General features: G+C 43.1%; 1 protein-coding gene across 11 annotated transcripts in view; it reads left to right on the forward strand.

Annotated features, from left to right (window-relative positions):
- The first annotated feature begins 3371 nt into the window (after nucleotides 1–3371).
- Nucleotides 3372–22239, forward strand: part of LOC114451714 (neuronal cell adhesion molecule-like) — a 63313-nt gene continuing 44445 nt past the window's right edge. For all 11 annotated transcript variants that reach the window (XM_028430511.1, XM_028430517.1, XM_028430521.1 and 8 more), the window contains exon 1: nucleotides 3372–3528. The gene's annotated coding sequence lies outside the window, so the exon portion shown is untranslated. The remainder of the gene's footprint in view (nucleotides 3529–22239) is intronic.

Below are 22239 nucleotides of genomic sequence, written 5' to 3' on the forward strand. Positions count from 1 at the left end.
TCTTTCATTGCTTGTTAGGAAGTGATAGAGTGGAGTCCTATGGCTACAAATAGCTGGAGAAATCCCTCAAAAATGTCAGATCGTCTCCTGATATACTGAATACACTGAATACCCAAAGACTCTCAGGACCTACTGAGCTGACACCTTTGTCATTTGGAATTCCTGAGATACCCAGATCTATATTTGTATTATTGATCTGTCAAAATACCACAACAGAGATTGAGTATGTAAAACGTTTTAAGTCAAGAGTTGGACCCGATATGCTCACAGCTCTGCTGTAACTCCTCAAGTATGTTGATCGAACATGTTGATGCTGTTTGCCTCTTGTGTTGTGAGTAAGCAAGTGCCAGGGACTTTGTGACTTTGGGACTTTCCTGTTTACAAAATGCAGTTACTCTGTTTATTGCACCAAAACAACCTCATAGTCCTGCTGCAGCATCCACTGCGAGCTGAGATCTCCAGCTCATATGCAGACTTACATTTTCTGCTCCTTCAGCTACATTTCAAAGAGAAGTAATAATAATATGTTTCCCCCCACATTTATCTGATTGCTTTGGTTATCTTAAATATAAAGATTTTAAATAACCAGCACCCCATCGTTAAAGATTAAATCGCTGTTGTCCGACCTTTTTGTCCTCAGACATCTGTGTAGTGACTAAACAGATGCTGATGATATAACGGCTCCAAAAAAAAAACAGAGCTTTTTTTTCCCCCTCAAAACCTTTCACTGCTTTCATTTCAATAAATATTCAAATGATCTAACATTTTAGCAAAACCTTAATGGAAAAAAGACTATATTTTCATCTGAGGACACCTGTATTAACCGGTTAGTGGTAGCCCCAGCAGCTCCAACACGCTGCTCAGGCTGATCAGACCTGGGTGTGGTTATCTAGGTGCCCACCCTGTTTCTCTCCTCCTCGCCCTCAGCCAGTGGCCACGTTCTGTGACAGCTGTTTGACAATCTTCTGCTGGGTCTGTCCTTTCTTAGGCCTCCACCAGTGGGATGCTAACTAAATGATGAAGGACTCGAGGGCCAAGTCTAGGCACAGGTTAGAAAACTGCAGTCTGGCTGTGTCCAGCAGATTTAATAACCTGTTGAAGAATGTAAATCTTGACAGTGTGGACTGACTGTTAATGGCTTTGATATAATGATAATAAATCAGTCAGACCTTTATTTCAATATTTAACTACATCCTGCTGCCGATATTTGTCTCCTACTCAAGTCATGGATCTGAATAATTCTCCCATTACTTTCATAGCTGTAAATAATCCAACACAGATGCTCTGTGCTTCATCCCCATGCTGTGTTTTGTACATTCATGTCAGGTCTTTGTCCCCTGTGTGTTAACATGGTTAGGCAGTCTGTAAAGGCTGCCCCTTCTCAATACAGGGAAGTCATAATGTAATTACACAGCAGGCAGAGAGGAAATGCATTCTCCCTCCATGTAAACAGACCTGACTCATGAACGTGTCTTCCAGCAGTAATTTTGTGCACCTTTGGCCAAACCTCCAGACTGCAAATATAAATATATTCCTCCATCCATGGCGGGAAATGAAAATATCTGGATGAGACGGGTTCTGACAGACTCTGTGTTTCCCCTCATCTTTGTTTTTGATGTAACAACTGTTTATCCTCAGGGTGGCTGCTACTCAATTACGCTTCACATTCAACAGCACACAAACCCAGCTCATTAGCGCTTAATTAGTTTTGGAGCGGGCGACAGGTATTGAAATAAAATGTGGTGGAAAAAATAACTTGCAAAGTAATAGTACGTGTATCATCACTGCAGTGTTTGTCGTTGTTTTGACGGAGGTTTTGCCTGCTGATGTGAGTCAATCATCACCCAGGTCATAAAACGGCTGATAGATCAGAATATATGTGAGGAGGACTGCAGGATCCAGTAATGGGCATCATAATTAGTGATGAAATTGAGGCACCCTGACAGTTTCACTTTGCCATATTTTGTCAGTGTGGTGCTGTAACCTTGAACTTATGAAAATCCCTCAGAGTGTTTTACAGATAATATGCATGTGGGAAATTAAGAGCATTTTTTTAATGAGGTTAAGACACATGCAGACATATCTGCAGGCAGTTTGAAATGAGCGGCAGGGACAATTACAGTGTTCCCCCCTGTGGCAGATGTAGGTGAGAATCCCCCCCCCCCCTCTCTGGAAGATGATGGAGCTTTGGACGCTGGGGAATCGTGTTCAACAAATGAATTTGGCTTCATGTAAATTCCTTATTCTTTTGATTTTCTGTCACTTTTTTTTAAAGTAAGGAAATACTGCTCATGGATAGAGGGCTAAAATATAGTAAATACAGGTCCACAGTGTTTTAAAGGGTAATTTAGTTCTTTAAAATTCTTATGATGATCTGCACTTTGGCTTATTCCCAAATGATTTCTCATAGTTAAACCCATTTCCATCTTGCTCCATATCATTGCCCCAAACATAATTTTAGCTAATCTCCCTCAACCAGCTTCTGGAAGGCAACTCAAACCACAAATCCTGTCTCTTTGCCAAACCCGGGCTTATCCTAGTAATGACTGCGTCACTTACTCTGTGTGTTTGATTCTATGGCTGCAGATGGCTACCACTGCTAAGCCTCAGATAATGCATGTGTGTAACATACAGTGAGATAGAGGAGAGAGCATGGCTGGCTGGCTGGATGGCTGGCAGCAGCATCAGCAGCACACTGAACTAAGAGGAAATGTGCTTTTAAAGTCACATGACCTCATCCAGCATCCAGACTCTTGGATGATCCCACAGGCTGCTATATGATTATTAGTGCAATAATTCTCTCGGGGGGGGGAAATGGTCTCAAAACATGCAAATGGCTGCAAGCAATTAATGTCCAGAGGCAGCTGGAATCAGAGTCCACTGTCCAAAAGGTGAACAGATTTACATGACTGCTGATTTAATATTTAATTTTTTTTTATTTTTCTGGCCTCCAGAAATAATAATAATAATGTTCGGGATTTAATGCATTTACCATTAAGCATTGTACTTTCCACTTAAATCTAAGAACAATAACACAGCAGCTCAATGAGAATCCGCCTCCTGCTGTTAAATACCAGAAAACTGATATGAGCTTTTAAACTTTTGGGTTGTTTTGTCCTTAAAACTCGCCCAGCTGTTGTCCATCTGTGGCTTTTCAGCCTGTAGGTGGGCTAAAGTACTATTAGCGTGACTATTTGGATAACAATTTGCTAGAATGGTTCAGTGCCTTGAGGCCACCATACATCAGCAGCGGCGCTGCAGTGCGCGCAGTGGGCGTGCGCACGCTGCTTCTGCTGGTGCTGCGCGCCCCCGCCTGCGTGTATGTGTGTGTGGGGTGAACTGGTGGTGAGAGAGCAGAGGAGAGGAGAGGAGAGAGGAGGACCAGGACTGAGGCAAGTGCAAAGAGAGGGAGAGAGAGAGAGGGAGGCTTGGCGCTGAACGGGACTCCACGTAAACAAACCCAGGACGCAGGAGACTGAAGGATCTGAGCAGGCTTCGCGTTTCGAGGCGCCGAGGGAGGCAAAGAAGGTGAGCTAAATGATGGCATCCATAACAAACACGTGAGGTGTTAGCGGTACAGTCAGACTGTCAGGAGTTTGTGAAGAGAGAGGCAGCGTTGAGTTGGATGCGGTGCCTCAAATCTTTACAGATACGCCTCAGTTTCTCACATTTTACGCGTTAGCCCGTAGCTAAGTGTGCGCAAAGACAGCGAGCAGGTGCACTGTGTCACGCTGAGGGGCTGACATGTAGTGTTAGGAGATGCTGAGAGGAATCACTGTGGCACTTATCTGGGCTCCAGTCATGCTCCCGCACCGCCGTCACTCGGTGCTTCAGTCATTGATCTACTTGACAGTTGTTTTTGTGCCGTGCTGATGATGCTCTTAATTCAATCCCCCCATGATGTCCTAAGCTGATTTCATCCCCACATTTTAAATTCCTCTCATATTCATATCTCCATGTTGTGTTCACTGACCAGGCAGTTTGTTTAGTCTTCATTTCCCTCATTTGGATTCAGTCCCCCCCCCCCCCCCCCCCCTTAATGTTTTATTAATTACACCTCTTGTCTTTTTCTCTATTAGTCAAACAATTGCTCTACTGGAAAAAACACATTCTCACCCAATCCTCCTCTTCCTCCTCTTCCTCCCCTCCTCCTCCTCTTCCTCCCTCTGTCTGCCCTCTTGGTCAAAGCTCCAGTCAAAGGGGGGAACTCGCCATCATGCAACAACACCCTCCTCCTCCTCTTCCTCCTCCTCCTCCTCCTCCTCCGCTCATCACCAGACACTCTCACTCGCACACACACACACACACACACACACACACACACACACACACACACTTTCGCTGCCCGCTCACTTGGCCAAATGAATACAATGCTAATGACCTCTGCTTTATTGTCTGATGCTGTTGTTCTTACTGCGGTCTGAAAGGACTGACACACTTTCTAGTAATGTTTATTCACTCAGAGCAGACTACACTTAATCTGTTTAAGAAGATAACAATATCCCTCTATCCCTGCCTTATGTCTAGTTTGCATTAATTCACAAACAGGCGGCAAAAATGTAAAATGGTTCTCTACACAGGGTCCGGTTGTCTGTGTGGGGTTTGTCTGGTGGTCTGTTCTTGAGCAGCATGTAGCCTGAGCCCAGAGAGAGCGAGGCTGTACAGCAGCTACTGGAGCTCGGTTAACAGGACGTTTCAGGCTCATTTGACAAATGTGGAGCAATTGGGACAAGATAGTGACCTACATTGTGCTTCATCTTTACTTTCACCCTTAGCACCAGGAGAGGAGATTTGCATAACTAAGAGATTATCACGACACACGTTGGTTGGAGTTATTGTGAGAGCACCAGTCAGTCACACTGCTGCTGCTGCTGGTGACCTAAAACCAGCGGCGGGCAGCTCGGCTTCGGGGGCTGTGGGAAAAGCTTGGGTGTTGGAGGGAAAATGTCACCAATTTCACTCTGTGGGCTGAAGAAACACGCAGACTATTCTGTGAGAAGTGATCTCAACCCTCCTTCTGTAAGCAGCCGCCTGTGGCGACGTGAATGCCGCACAACAGCAGGAGGGAACAAAGTGCCTCACAGATAGAAAGGGATGTTCTGTGTCACTTGTGGTGGTGATGATGACATAATTTCTTGGAGGAACTGGTCTGAACCTGAGAGTCTTTTTGATAATGACCGGTTATGTAGGCCAGTCAGTCAAACAGGGACACGAACACAAAAAGATGATCTCAGCCAACTGATGATGGAGCCAAAACTTCAAAAACACTGTTTGGGTTATTTCACAGTTGAACTCTTGGACATCACGTCTATGACTGGTGAAGGTGGTTGATAATGTCGTGGTCTAACTTCGCTGCCATTGAACACACTGATCTTGTATTTGTAGAAGACAAGTGATGAAAGGTGTGTGACTCATCTGATGCTGTGTGTACCCACTTCACTGTGAGTGCTGAGGTCTGGGTATATACTGAGACATTGGAAAAGAAAAAAGAGCCTGCAGCCTATTAAGTCATTTTCTTTCTAGAAGTTGCTGGTTATATCTTCTTAAATGTGAGTTCGGTTGCTGTATCCTGCATTATTAGAAACGGTATGATTACATTTTGGACTGAGAAAACTGGCAAAAACCCTTCGAACACATCAGCACACGCTGTTGGAAATGTTATTGCTAGTTGATTACGGATTAACTGGTATTGAAAAACAGACAAATCTGCACTTAACTAATGCTTTTCTCGTGATGGTTTAATGGACGAATTAATGCGTTATGAATTCATGACGAACTTTATGTGATTTTGATTATTAGCCATGGTTACTTCACATATAAGATGTTTATTTAACTGCAGTTTTATAAGTTGTACAAATTAATATGTGATTTTAAACCCTCTATCCATTAGTTACTCGTTATGTCAGACATGTCTGTACCCTTATTATGAAGCGTTATCATCAATAAGTCTAAATGGTGGAAGTCTGATGCAGTGTGTTTGCCTCTTGGTCTTTAGTTTAATTATTTGGGGATCTTGCCACTTATCTTAATCAGTTATCAAGAATACAGCATTTGTGACCAAGCCAAAAAAAAACATATTTATCTGTTGACAAAGCGCCGTCATCATTTATTGTTTCATGCAAATCAACACGTCACAATTCACTGATTCACGATCATAAGTCACTCCAGCTGATTGTGTTCTGGAGACACGTGTGCTTGTGCTCTGAGTGGGGATGATCCAGCAGCCGTTGTGAATGGTAGAGCCGTGCTGCTCAGCTGTGATGAGGCTGAATCTCGGGGGACTGATGGAGAGGCCAGGCCTATCCATTAGTGTCACCACGGTCTGGGTGTTTCTTCCCAGTGGGACAGTCACACGCAGCAGCACAGCACACTGACATCGCCTGGACCTCCTTGTCACAAGCATGTTCGTCTCATTTTGGGACTGATGAGCTGCTCATTAGAGAGGACCGCGGAGGGAACGGTGTCTCCCATCCACGCAGCTTCACGGCTGCCTGATCACTGTTCTTGGCTGTAATTTGGGGAAATGTATGCAGGAGCAGATGAATACATGCAGGAGGAGAGTATACATACATACATGTTCATTAACCGCACACACGTCTCTGTCTCTCTCTCTCTGTGAGCGAGGTCTGCGTGGTAGCGAGCTGGTGGTTGCAATTAGAGTTTTACACTCAGTTAGGCAGCAGCTCTAATGGGAATTGACACATTCCTGTGAATCCGCTTCACACACAGCTGCAACTGTTGATGTTTACTTCCGCGACCTGTATTATATTATCAGGAGTGGATGTTGACAGATGACTAAGAAAAATAGATTTGTGGTGGGAATAAATATATTCATACTCATACTGACTTCCTGATTGTTCAGACACTAAGATGTGTAATTACTTTTCTGCTTTCTCTCTTTTTGTTGCAACAACACAACATTCCTTTAATGATGATTTACACTGAATCATTGATCAGCTGATTTGTTACTTGGTTTGCCAAAGATCAGCAGCTATTGAGATAATGATGAATAATTTTATACACATGTGTTAATATGCTGGTTAAGTAGTGTGAATGTTATGGTTGTTTTTAAATTGGGTGTTGATGTGGTTGTCCACTAACTGCAATGTGTGATATGTCCCTGGGCAAGACACTTTTTAAGATTGTTTTTTTGTGTGATTTTTTACTACTTTTAACCCAATAGTTCATCAAGAGAATAATTTATAGCTGCAGCCTGACTTCAGGCATTGATTCCAGCTTCAGAACTCTTCGAACTTTCTGCTTTTTTTCAGTTTTGTATGGTTTTTAAATCGAGCATCTTAATGCTTTTGAACTCTTGATGGAACAAACACACAGTTGAATGTGTCCCCTTATGATTCTGGCAACTTGTGAGAGGAATTTTTCAGTTGAGCAAATACATTAGTGATGAAAATAATTGCATGTTGCAGGCTTGTTTTGAAAAGCTTTCATAGTGGAGCAGAAACAATTTGTTTCTTAATCAGAGATTAAATGAAAGTATGCAATTATTTTGATGGTGGATTCATTGTGTAAGACCAGAAGTAGACTTGCATTCTGAACCCCAAGTCCTGTCACATGTTTAGACACCCTGGGCTCATTTATCACTCCATTACAAAATAACACACAATCATCGCTGGTAGTAAATACATTCCAAACATGTCTGCTGTAGAGATTGGCATTATGTACATTTTTACAACACTCTGCGGCGTCCTTGATTCTGCAGAGATTTTGCTTTATTTTTCACTAAAGTTTATTTTGAGTAACATGAAATAGAATGGATTGCATTCATGTACCAAAAAACACACACACCTTAAAACCTGCATGTTGGCATTCTGGGGGTTAAACATTTTTTTAACTGGCTCTATGGTGAATATACATGTTCACATACCACCTATGTAACTATGCATGTGGCTAAAATGTTGTATTAGCTCTTTTGTTTTGTGGTAAATTGTCTTCCAACCTTTTTTATGATGTGGAAGAACATGAAGGTCTCTGACACGCTCCCCACTTGGTCTAAATAATATAATATATTTTCACTCCTACCATTCACAGCCCCTAACTGTTAATGTACATATAGAGTTTGCATATTCATAGCATGAATATATATGCAGGGTATGCATTAAAAGGAAGCAGAATGCATATGCATGTATGTGCAAGTAGTAAAAAATCGCTTTGTTGTTCAGAAATACAATAATGGAACATGCTTATAGTTCCATACATCCATACTAAGCTTTCATATAGCTTTGCTTTTACATGAAGCTGTGATGCAGTAGGTAGTTGGACAGATGGTTGATGGATAGAGGTCAGTGCAGACGTCCCCGGACAGCCCACTGTGACCAAATCATTACTCCAGAGCTTTACACCATGACAGTCATCAAGCCCAATCACTCAAGGTTGTTGAGGGAACGCTATTATCACCCATGTCAGGTTATTACACCCTTTAGTGAGTACAAAGCATTTAGAGATGTTCTGTCCAACTGCCCGAGAGCACGCCTCCTTTTGAAGTGGGACGTTGGGATAATGGAATCTAATGTTGTGGGTTTTATGTTCCCTCCGTATGTCCCCAGCAGAGCTTCTGGTTTGCAGCTGCATGCCGAGTTAGATCTGACTAAGCCAAAGGACTTGAATGTGACTTTAAAAAAAAAATCTGAAGATGTGCTGCTGCCTCACAAGAAGAAGTAGAAGAAAAGGAAAAAGAAGAAGTGGGAGTGTTTAGGAGGTTTGGGGGTTTTAGGGGGGAGGAGGGGTGGATCATGTACCTCCATCGACGCTGACAAGGGGCAGAGGAAACAAAGGGGGTCTGTTTTCGCTGTCTTTATTGGCAGGGCGGCTTTTCTTCCTTGTGTGTGTGTGTGTGGGGGGGAGGTCTACATTAGAAATGTGGGTGTTAGTGTCTCTCTTTGAACGTACACAGTGGCTCCTGCTGAAGAGGGATGGAGAGGCAGTGCTTGCTACAGAGACCGCCTCGAGCCTGTTGAAGCTCTGGCCAGCTTTGGATGGGCAGCAGATGTTTGAGAGGAGGTTGGTGGCACGGTGGCAGCACAGAACAACGACCAGTGCTTCCCTTTCCTGCACTAAAAACAACAGGAGGTGGGCACTCCTCCACCGGCAGGGTGTGGGTTCGCCAAAAATTACAGAGGATTCAGGAAGAGTGAGCTCTTGAATGCTTTCTGCTCTGTTCTCAAGCCTCCATCTTCCTTCCATTTGCATAGAGCTTAAGAAGAAACTGTGCCGCACATCCCACTCTCTGTTGGCACTGTGATGCGGCCCACTTGTGTTGTCTAATAGCTCAGCAAACATCATCAAGCAGCTCCTTTTTCTGCTTATAATATTTGAGAATTCTCCTCCATGGTGTGTTTGCAGAGGACAGGCGTTGATTATCGTTGTCGCCCCAGCACATGACGCAACACTGAGGACAACACAACAGGAAAGACGCAGACACTTAGCCGTCAGCTCATGAATAAAGTTGACATAGAAACACAAAGTGGCTTTGCCATGGTTCAGGACTTTCTCTGACCTCGAGGTCTTATTTAGGTCTGGCCTTCTAATGCCATACCCTCTGCCCCACCCTGTTCCCCACTCCCACACCCCCCCAACCCCCCACCCAGGCTAAGACACCATGTTAGCAGCTCAGCAGCCACCACTGAAGGGCCCTTAATCCAAGTGGGATGACAGCTTGGCTCTAGATGCTGTTTCTGTGGCGCTGAGACCAATGGGCTTTTCTTTCCCTCTTTTTCATCCTTTAAACCCCCCAAAACACAACCACAGGAATCCTGGGAAAAAAAAACTGTCCCGAGGAAGACAAAGAAATGGGATGGTAAACAAATCCTAGAGTGGATCTGAGATTCCTCCATTCAACAGAAGATAAATGTGGACATCCTTTCAGATATCAAAAGCACAAGATACAATGCTGACTTTTTTTTTTTTGTCCCGGTGCCACATGTTTGTGTAAAAAAACAACATAATCTATACCCAGATAATCTTTGTCCAGGCTTCAGAATGATTAGGGAAGATTGAGGTCAGAAAACCATTAGAATCATAAAAAAAATTGCTGGCCAAACAAATCATGTTTTTCCTTCCTTAACACCAATCGGCTGAGCCGTCCAGAGACCACATGCTCACGGAGCCTCAAACAAACTAATTTATAATGTCAAACTGTGAGCATCAGGCATGTTTGTCAGTGGAGTGAATCACCCCACAGTCATTATGAAGCCATACTGATGTGCAGATAACTCTAATGCAGGAATACCAATGGAATAACAGTAAAAGAACTCATTTTTATTCATCCACTTCATAACAGTAACGTGGCCTCCAGAATTCAAAAGGTTTTTTCCCCCATCAATGTCATCTTAACATGAATATGTCTCATTTTTGGACAGTTGGTCAGACAAAAAACAAATTGAATGCTGGAATCAATGGTTTTGTAGCTTGGCCAGCCACCCTAATCCTAGTTTTCCTAATTATCTATTCTATACAGACCAACGGATGTAGAATAAACTCCCTCTGGATGCTCTCATGTAGACATACAACCAATCAGAGAAATACAGCAAGTGACAAAGACAGAGCAACCACCAGACTAGTTTCAATAAATCTGATTTTTTTTTTTTTTTTTTTTTTTAATGAAGCACGCAGCAAATCATTGCCTGAGTTTAGATACATGGTCACAATTGGCACAAACATACAATTGTAGTGAGTGGGTATCGCTGGGCAGGCTAATCATTTTGAATATTCTTGGTAATCTCTAGGGACTAGGGAAAGAAGTGAAGGAAGATTACGTGCATCTTTTCCAATATGAATATTGGAAAAGCATCAGTTTTGAATGTGCAGTAATCCCATAGACTTCAAATGAAGTCTTTATTTCTCAGGTGAGGATGCCTGGGGCTCCTTTTCCCCCCTCCTGTTGCACATTGAAAGCGGATGCTGCCATGCTGTTTAAACATGAAGGGGTTGAAAACTCGGCCATGTTAACGTAGGAGCTTTTACTTATCAGACTGGCAAAGTGTTTTTTGTTGAGTCCCTGAGCTGGCAGTGGAGGTAGTAATGGCACCAAGTCGGCTGCTGTTGAAGTGGAGTGCCGGCATGGCAGAACATGCTGGTGAAGGCAGTTGAACCGCACCTCTGAATTACACAATGGCGTGACACCAACTTTACCCTATGTTTTTAAAGAAAAGGTGGACTAAAGAGGGCGTCTTCAAAGCTACTTCAAAGCACGATCTCTGTGTGAGAATCATGATCATGAATGCACATGCCTTTCCATAAATTCAGGTTGAAAGGCAGGGAGGTTCTATAACAGAGCCATATATCACTCGCTGATTATGTTATTAAGATCACAGGTGGTTTACACCCATTGTGTTATGTGTGCCATTCCGCTCTCTTTAACTATAATTGCCACCATTCAGATCATCCTTTTTAGATTTTCGTTATATCAAGAACAACAACTTAGAGCCTGTTATTTGATTTGTTAATTGAAATGCAGAGACATCCACCACTGACTTCAGTGAGTTCAGGCATTGCACCAGAGCAGTTTAAGATTACATGTGAGCGGTGAAACAGCAATCAGTATAATCTCTTTGTGGTGAGTCCTTTGCTGGTTTCTCAGCACTGGGCGTCTTTAGGAGCTGGAAGAATGTAATTGTCACTAAGATAATTCCTTGCTGTGGGCTAGCCGGGGACGGCTGTGAGGAAGGGAGAATGGACAAATGGCAACTTCATTTATCAGAATCTCCTCTGAGGCCGGCTGACCTGATAACCCAATCAAATGTCTAGTGTGGCTGAGAGCTGTCTGGGCCAACACTGGGCTTTTTCAGCTCTGTGTTTGTCTCGCTGTCTATGTGGAAATATCAATGAGTCTTTGTCAGAGCGCCGGGGTTGATAGCCAAAAGCCCCCTGGTGCTGAGAGCCTAATGCAAAGAATCTCAAAGAAAAACATGTCACTAATAATCTCTGTTTGTTTACTTCATCTCTGTGTCCCTATCTATTTTTGACACTATCACGCCATTGTATATTCAGCAATGAATGACATTCCTTATATTAGTTTTAGCTGGCGTTGTGCCGGCGGAAGTTGAAAAGACTCCGACCTATTGCTTGGGTCTTCGAGGTTGGCTGGTTTTGGGCCTCTGAGGGCACAATGACCACATCTCTCTGTAAGTAAAGCCATGGTGGACATGTTACTCAAAAGGCTTACTGCGTGACAGGGAGCACGCCTCCACAGATCCTGTGGGAGGAAAAATAGAGGACACTTTCACCGCCGGTCATTTGTGATGTGTCACTGAGGTGGAGTTCATACGGCTCCTGGTTTTGATGTCAGTATCTTGGTTGTACTTGACATTTCAAACTATGCAAAAAGCAAAGGGCAGTCTTTAGATGTTGACGCTCTCATGCAATGTTCGAAATAATGGATTAAATTTTTCATGTGGGAGAGGTCTGTGTTATGCTGCAGGACTCTTTCCTTGCACATCTGAGGCTTTTATGTAATTGTTAAAACTGCTATATGCATCTCAATTTTCTCTGATTGAAGGATAATGATAGTTTCATATCCAGTCTTTGAGAGAGTTCATAATATGCACAGAGCTTATGGAATTATTTAAACCTGTTTCATAATCTCAGCTGAAAGGTATGTAATTTAAAAAAAGGAGCAGTTGCTGCTCTCAGAGCAGATTATTCACTGATCTCTACTGCTTTTTCTGTCCGTCTGTCTTAGTTCCATCTTAGTCTTAGTCTCTGCCTCTCTGTTCCTCTCATTATTCTGGTTCTTGTTCTAAGGTTTCTCTATCACTTTGAGGTGGTTTAGGTGCTCTGGGGTGTGGAATTCTATAAAGAAAATGTTAACATTTAACCTTCCCTTATCCTTACCCTTTTTGCAAAAGAGTCATATGGTATCATTCATATAATATCATATATATTATATACATGTATACATGTCGCTTCTATTGTCACCGCCCCAGGTATCATCATCAGCTCATCTCAAAACAAAGCAGTAACCTCCAGGGCTGAGAAATGAACACCATGCTAAATGTCAAAACTGCACTTCTCCCTCTGGCCACTAGGCTCTAAAAAAGTGTGTCAGTCCCCATAGACCCCCATGTTAAATGGTCCAACTTTACAGCAGAAATAAACATCGTTTACAGCCTGCTTTTAAGGCTTTGTTAATTAATGTTCTCTTTTGTTATAGTGATATTGAGACATAAAGTTAAGGGCGTGATTCTGCAAACATGGCGACACAGAAGCTGGTTGCAGTTGTGAGTAGTTGTCTCCTGCCACCTCTGTTTGCAGAGCATTTATTGAAAGGCTTTATAATGAGGCAGCTTATACGGATGAGTATGCGTTTTATATTGTACTATTTCAACCAGAAAGGCGTCCTCATACACACACAAAGGACCGAGGCTCCTTTCATGTCGTGTGGTCAGTTCCACTGCATACATCAATGTACGTCTGATCTTTTAAAGACACATTGCACAGGGCGACAGCAGACCTCGTCACTCAGTAGTTGCTTTGGGTGCTTGTATCTTGAAGCTTACATGCATGTACTGTAAAATCCATGCCATGCCTCAGGCTAATGATTAGCATTCATGATAGCTTTGCATATTTTATGAATCTATATTCCTCCTTGTTTACAAAGCCCACTGCGTTTAAATAAAGGCACTATTCACTGATGGCACTGCAGTACCCAACCAGACAACATGGAGGTCAGATGGATTGGATTCTCCACAGTCAAAAAAAAAAAAAATCTAATTAAGCCTTGGGCGTCTCAAGTCAGACTCCCCAGGATTACCCTGGCCCTGCACCCAAAACCCAACCCTGGGAGAGAGTGATAACCAGACTCCCATAAGCTGAAGCAAGGGGGGGGCGCTGGTGATGAAACCCTTGCACACTCAATCTACTGACCCATCTGAAGGGATGGCTGACACCACAGGTTCAGTAATATGTGTGTCACGTCATCCTGGAAGCAGTCAAACATAACAGGTAAATTAAGTTCAAATCAAACATCACAGAGTTACCGACGTGGAGTTTGTGTTAATGCTCAGTGGCTGAGTGCATATAGCTAAAGTGTGTTTTGGGAAGATAATGATAGAAAAACTGATTTCATGCAGAGTTTCATCCGTATTGTTCACAATCCCCCGAGCTTTGAAGTCAAATTAGAAGTGTGTCTGTAGGGGTGGAAACGACGGACAGATTAGGGAACAGAAAAACATGCTTTGAAGGAGCTTTTAAACCTCTCTTCCTCCTCCTACTCAAACCTGCTTTTACAGACAAATAAAACCCAGCAAAGTATCTCCTCTTTGTCTTTTGTCTCAAACTTTGAGGACGTTTATGTTTTGAATTTTAGGGTTTGCTCTACTTTCAGCCTATTGTGTCCACTGAGTGAAAGTACACGTTTACTGTGGTCATTGCTTCTTAACGATCCTTGAAGGAGTCCATTTGTTTTCACAGCATCTCACAACAGGAGGCCCCTATTGATCAGGTGTTTGCGTGAAGGAAGTTGTGATGAAGGGAGGAAGAGGTGAGGAGGGTGAGGGGGTCAGGATGGGGTGAGAGACGAGGAAGAGCCAGTGACCAGGACATGCTCTCCAGCTCACCAGGATACAGCTTGAAATACTGCTCTCCTTCTTTTGATGCTGGAAACAATGCACCTGCTGGAGGCCTGAGGACATGTCCTCTCCACGATATTACTGCACCTTTGACTAAAGACTCTGGTGCTCCTCTGTACTTTTATGTGCAATTGTCTCTTCTTCAATTCTATATTACTACAAAAGTTAAAAAGTCACAGGAGCTTGTTGTTTCGTCTCTCCTTCTTGTGGGATTTGATTGTGTTTGAATTGTTTTTTTTTTCTCCAGGCCGAAGTGGGAGCTGAAAATGCTCCTCGCGTCTCCAAACAAAAGCCCCCTGAATTTGTTTCACTCTGCCTGTTTATCTAAGCTGTGATTCAGCTGAAATGGGACTTTGGATATGATTCTTGAGTGGAAGCAGAGTGTTGGCAGCAGTGGCAGGGCCACGTCCTTGACAGCCCTGTTGAATGAATTCCTTCCAAATGGCTGGTTTGAAGAATGAAAGGGGAGAATCTTGAATAAAACCTACGACTGATCAAATGCACGGGCTATGACGGAGGTCCATCTTTAACCATAATGTCTTTTTTGAGGTCATCCATTTTTACCCATGTGACTCATATTGTGTGAAGTGGAAGCATAATGGAGTAGGTGTCCACAGAGAAACCAACCCGGACAGCTTGTCATAGCACTTGAGTTTGATTGACACGCTGCTTCTTTTTGCACATCAGACATGGTGAAATGGTATAAAAGTGGCTCTTTTACATAACATTGGACAATTGCATGCTTAACCTCCTTCATTCACCTCTGGGCCCTGGTTAATTCACACTGAAGCAACCTCAACATATCTGTGTTTTGTAATGCTAAAATTAGCAGAATCTGAGGCATGTGCTTGATATGGTAATCAGGAAGGAAAATAGCTGTGGAGTGTTCATCGCTGGTTCACTGCCGACATTTGACTTTTTCAAAGTGGACAGAAATCTGAGTGGGCGATGGATGGATGTATAAGTGACTTTATATATTGCAACAGAGTGCATATTCTGTAGAAATCAAGCCAGAGAGCTGAGTGAGAGATTCCTTCTCAACCTTGAGCATATAGCTGCATGAAGGCGCTTCATTGGTTAATTGTGGTCTTTATTATACATGGGTTCGCTGTTTGAAAACAATTCTTCTAACATGCACTGCAGAGTGAAACAATTTGAATCTAATGACCAAGAATCTGTTTTCTGTTTTTCTAGTGTATAAATTCAAGCAGGCGAATATCTTCTACAGTCCAACGTATCTAGTTGCATTTAAAGCTTGTCTGTTGATAGTATTTAAAATTGAAGAACTACCGATATTGATTTGTCAGAAGGAATGTATCAACAGCTGTATTGATAATTGGTTCTTTTAGAATAAAATTGCTAACAAAACTGCCAGTGCTGCCCTATAGCGTTATAAAATGTGAAGACTTGTTCATGTTCAGTGGCACATTTTTACATGAAAATCTACAGGGATTCACTCCAGCCTCATGTGGCCACGCAAGGAACTGCAGTTTTTCGTATCATTTCTCATCATTTCTGCTGCTTGGTGTATGTTCTTGGACAATGGCCGGAGAAACAACATCAAAAGATTTATAAGAGGCATCTTTTTTGTGTGTTTGCCAGTATATGAGAACTCACCTCACTAAACCTTTTACTTGACTTCCAGCTTCCAGGTTGACACCATGCCAGAGATGTTTGTTTGTTTATTTGTGTGGCAGCATTATGCAGAAACAAATGACCAAATGCTGAACATAGCATATCATCTAAAAAACAGGAGGCTTAGCTGTGATGGGATGTTTTGTGTGCGGGGCTTTGTCTTAGCTTTCATGGTTTCACTTCAGAGAGGGATACTCATTTTCTCTGCTTTAATCATGGATCACTAAGATTACCATTACTGTGCTAGTGTGTGGATTAACTATGAGACAAGATAACATTTTTATTAATCCCTGAGGGCTAATTTAAATAGCTTCTGCCATGTACATGTCTTTTGTTCCCTTCTTCTTTCAGCTCATATAATTTCCTTGCAGGACAAATACATTGTGCAGACAGTGTATGAGGGTATATGTGGTGTAAATGATCGCCTCTGTGATAGTGCTAGGTTTTCCCACATTGCACACACTAGTGCAGGAGTGCTACTTTAAATGTTTAATGGGGAGTTACGGGATAAGGGGGCATCTTCTGTCTCTTTCTGCACAGTGTCTCGTTGCTGCCTGCCTGGCCAAGCTCCAGTGCTCACTGCAGCATTTTGGCCCACTATCCTGCTGCATTGGGACCGGATACAAAGCCTGATTGGAGACTTTTTAGCTCCACTCAAGTTATGCAGTATACTGAGTAGTTTGTGAAGCACAGTCTTCTCTTGTTCAGACTTCAGACCAGACTAGAATCACACTGTCATTCTTGTGCACCTGTGTTTAATTTTCTTTGCTTGTCTTTCTGATTCACAAACTCACTGTCCTGCTGAATATGCAGGTCAGTTGACCACCACCCGCCGTTCTGTGTCATGGTCAAAGCCTCAGCCTCGGTTTCGGTGCAGCCCTGGCTGTCCTTCAATGGCTCTTTCACTCACTGCCACTGAGGGACAATGCATTTTTTCCATGCCATAAAGCAGATGCTGTGTTATAGTAGCACAATGCAGGGCCCATCTGAAGCTGTTTACCATGTGAAAGGCACACCGGGATCAGGATGCCTACCACTGTGTGGGGCTTTTTGACTTGCCACTCTACAATGAGTACACACTGGAAGGAAAAGGAGAGGGCAGCTTTAACTGGCATTGTGATCACTGCATGGCGAGAGGAAATGCAGTATAAAGTGCTGATCCAGGCTATTCTTCCAAGTCTGGGGCTTTTTTATACATGTTTGAATACAGAGATTACTGTGACACCAAATGAGCTTGTCAGCATTTGTGCCCATAACAGATATACTAGGAGGAAAGTAGTTTGTGTACTAAAAACAACAGATTATTCTCTGACTGATTCAATGCTTTAAAAGTAGTTTGAGTGCAGTCTCTGAAACAGCTGCCACAGGTGACCTTTAGATGAGGACAGACCTATTTTCTAAAAGTCAAACATCAAGAACTGAGAAGTGAAAACAGCTCCGGCGGAACAGAAAAGCCCTGCGGTTGAATGATCTTCCTTTGTGTGACTAGTACCTGTCTCTTGTGTTGCTGTTTGTTTTTGGTACATTGAAGAGGTTCCCCTTGTTCCATGATGTTTGCCCTCAGGGTGAGTAACGGCATCCCCACCCTTTATGAAAAAACAACTACAACTAGTGTTAAAGCGGCCCAGCTGCTGCAGCAGTTTGTCAGCAAAGCTCTTAGTCACTAATTAAGCACTTAAGCAGAGAGGGACCTTGAAAGGCCAGACATACCCGGGTGGTCAGTCACTCCTCCGTCTGACTCAGTCAAGATTTTAGGCTTTGAGAAGGTCGCGATGGAGACGTGGGGCACTCAGACCTGCTCCTGGAGCTAAGGTCTCCTCAGCCTCTCAGTCCCACTTACAGGGTTTATTCTCCCTGACAAGAGCTCTCTGTGGCCTCCAACTGGTCATCAGTCATGTCAAGGACACACATCATTCATGTCAAGAGCCTGAAGAAAAGGCAACAGTGCCGCACACTTAAGGGGCCCAGATGGGGACATCTTTAAATACATCTAGGCCTCACCTCAGAGGAAGGATATCACTGTGGGAAATAAGGATGTTACTGTAAAAATGACTTTATTCAACCAACGTGATGTCTGCAGTGGTGGCGGGTGGGTGAAGCAAAGCTGACTCACACATTTTCAGCCATGCTAGCAGGCTGGTTCTGACTGGAACATTTAATTACTTTTATTAAAACCAACACAGTCGAGCTGTGATTTATGATTTACCACTTCTTTTTTGTATGAGAATGTATTGAATGAGATTGATTCATCTCATCTCACCTCAACTCACCGCCCTTTCTACCTCCTAACATGAACGTTCAGAAGTTTGTACCTTAAAAAAGTCCAGTTTGTGTACACAAAAAGTAGTTGATTGAATTGCATGACTGTTTCCCATAGACTTTAATGTGCTCCTCTCATCAGTTGTAATAGACTTTAGATAAAAGGTTATGTATTTGAAATATAACTCCATTTAAATGTAAATTTAACTCCTTTTGCTGTGTGAACAAAAGAAAGTCAATAATGTATAAAGCCATTGCTGTTCCTCTGTCCAGTCTGTCCATAACACACATCTAGTGTAGATAAGTAGGAGTAAAAAAACAATGCTTTTGAGCAAGCTGTCAGCACATTTGGCTCTCAGCATATCTCCTCCTGTCAATTTGTAAATTAAAAAAATGGTGATCTATTCACCCCCCCACCCCCCCTATAAATAAATAAATAAATAATCACTCCATGGCTTCTCTTATCGTGCTGCTGTCTGCGCTGTCATCTACGTTATTTTAGCATTGAGCATGTGTCCCATTTTGTTGTATCATTTCCCTGAAGAGTACAAGGCGACTTGTCACAACTGCAGAAATGTTAGCTTTGCTTATCAAGACGGAGGCAGAGGGAACGCAGACCACTGAGACTAACGCACATACAGTCGGAGCTGTGCGAAACCCCTCTAGGTTGTAAATAACTGAGCATGTAGCACACTAGATACCAGAGAAATCCTATCAGTGAGAAAACTCAGGCCTGTAAATGACAAAGCTGTTGTCTGCAGCAAAATCATGTGAAGGCTTTTTTTTTTTCTCGCAGCTTCTTCTTATCCTCTCTGACATTGTGCATTCAGGCAGAGCTTGTCTGTTAGCTTCATTTTTATCACTAATTTATTCATTTAAGCAGTGGCAGCCATATTCAAAGACAATGGCGCACAAGCTCTGAGTTGAATTAACCTCAATAATTATGCAGTTTTGAGGGAAGAAAAGCCCAATTGTTACACACTCCTTAAAATTCCTGCCCCCTCCTGTGCTTGACATCCAAGTGAATAAATTACCAGACCCAGGAAGATATTCTAACTTCCCTCTTAAGTATCCACTCAGAATCACAGCGCACTACTTTATTTGTGTTGCAATATTAAGATTGTGCCCTCCGAGGTCATGCATGCTTGTTTTGTTGATCGTCCTCAGCCTAATGGAAGCATGCGTCCACCAATGAGTTCATTATCCCATGCAGCGGATCCATTTTCTCAAAACATTTGAAAGGAATCCACTTTAAGTGTTTCCAATAAAGCCCCGGTTCAAAGTACTAATGGGTCATTTGATCAATAGCTTAGCCTTTCCCTGTATATATATATATATATGGTAGATGAACACATTTATAGGAGAGCATCTGAATGCATTAAGTGTTCACTCGAACCCAGGAGCCATTTGTGTTGCAGTAGGATGTTTATGGATATCATATTTCTCAGATTTATTCTAAAAAAATCCATTAAAACACTGTTCCTGACGGCCCAGCAGGATATGAGAAAAATCTTTGACAACATTATGTAATATTGTGATGTCTTGTGAACTGTCTTCCAACATATAACACTGAGTCCTCACAGAAACACATTTATTGACAGTGTTTATTTTACACACTTAACATGATGACCTTTCTGACAGTGTCCCCGGCGTCTATTGATTCCAGCAAACATGATTTTTTTTGGACAGTTGGACATCCAGAGACAAATTAAATATTGGACCCATTTGTAACAAGCAACAAAACATGACACACACAAACAAAATGCCAACATATGCATAAATGCAGGAAACAGGCTGCATGTGTAATTTCAATCATGAGAGACTCAGCGAACTGAATGAGAAGGAATTTATTAATACAATAATTGTGAATGTGCATTGGCGTCTTAGACCCCGTCGTGAGGACCACGTCCAAAAGGGGGGAAAGCTCGAGCGGAGAGGCCGCTGATCAGAAGACCCCCCCGGGTCTAGACCTGGTGGTGGTGTAGAAGCAGGAGAGCAGGAGAGGCGAGACCTTGAACTGCATGGATTGGGAGGTGCTTGGGGTGGAGGAGGGTTGCCAGATTCGATCAGGAGACAGCTCGGAGAAGAGACAGAGACTTTTAAATTTCTTGCTACGATATGATTGGGCAGGAGAGGGATGGATCGACAGCTGATTGGTGAGGGAGGTGCCATCTATTAAAGACCTGACTATGTGGGAGGTCACTAGACGGAGTGCAGAGCAGTGAAAGAGAGTGCGAGGATGGTGAAGAGGGAAGGAGATAGAGATAAGAGGTGGATGATGTGGAATAGAGTCTTCATGACTGAACTTACGCTGAGAGCTACATTTCATAGCTTATGTGTTATCTTGCCAGTGGAGTGGAGGCCTTTGGCTAAATAACAATATTTGAAAACTATGATCGTTGACCATCCATAACACTTAAAGAGGACGCTGTCCAAATGCAGGACAGATGACTCAGTAATGATACCTGGCTGCATGTGATCACACAGTGGAGGTATAATGAAGTATTGGCTGAAAACAACAGACTAGAACAACACTGACAGAAGCCCATTTGCATCTTGTATTCAGCTGCTAAAACAAGGCCAGCTGAAATCCCTGCTAATGCACGAGACAACAGTGGTGGAGATGAAAGCTGTGTGGCCCGGTACTCAACCTGCTTCAGCTGAAGTGATGGAAGCCCAGGGAAGTTGTTTTTAGTCAGGTGTTTCTAAGAATAGGACAGCTTGATTGCCCAAAACATCTCCTCTTATTGTTGTTTGTGTTTACAGAGCTTCTGGCTGGTTAAATAAGTCGGGTAATTTTGCTGTAACGATGCAGAATCGGTCGCCGTGACATGCATTAGCCTCTAACCACAGTTATTTCCTGCTCCTGTTTTTTCTGATCACTGCCTCCTCTAAATGCAATATTGAATGTGTGTGTGTGTGTGTGTGTTGTGTATGTGAGGGTGAATTATTGATGCAGTGTAAATCCAATCTGCCTCATGGCAGGTGTGTCGTGTGCCGTGTGTGCGTCAGAGGAGGAAGGAGCTGTGCTGTAATTAAAAGGCAGCACAGTCTGCAGTGCTGCACACACAGAGGCGTACAGGCCTATACAGGCTATAGGCTCAGTGTACCTCACATACACACATGACCAGCAGAGCATTCACATACACTAAAAACTCCCTTTTTTTGGATCCAGCAATACAGTTTTTTCTCTCCCCTACTCGTCTCTCTTGCTCTTTATACCCGTTTTTTTCTCTCTCACACAAACTTTACACTGTGCCACACTCGAGCTGCAGCAGCCTGTTATTGTGCAGCCTGCAGACAAGCTGCTAGGAATCGACCAGTGATATCATCCCATTGTCCGTGTGCTGCCACCTGCACCAAAGAGCATGGAGTCTGAGAGAGGGGAGGAAAAAGGACGAGGAATGAGGATGAGGGAGGGAGACGGGAGTCCTGGGAGACATGGAGGACTGGTCTTCCTCCACTGGGCCAGTGGAAGGACACTTTTCAGGGACACTTTTCAGGGCCAAACAGGGGCAGGCTGTGATTATTTACTCTATCACACATATATACACATACTAGTTTACTCACCGCGCAGGAGAGAATAATAAAAACAGGATTATTGGGAGTGACTGCAGTCTGGACTGAAATCATGATAACACTGTTCTTTTTGACGGCAGCTTTTTGTCTTTGCCCCCTGCTGCCGCCGCCGTCTGCTCTCGTCTGCTTTGCCGGCTTTTCTCCAATGATCCTATTTAAAGCCCAAGGCTTTGACTTCTAC

This window comes from Parambassis ranga, chromosome 19 (assembly GCF_900634625.1).
Source record: "Parambassis ranga chromosome 19, fParRan2.1, whole genome shotgun sequence".
NCBI classification, from domain to species: Eukaryota; Metazoa; Chordata; class Actinopteri; family Ambassidae; genus Parambassis; species Parambassis ranga.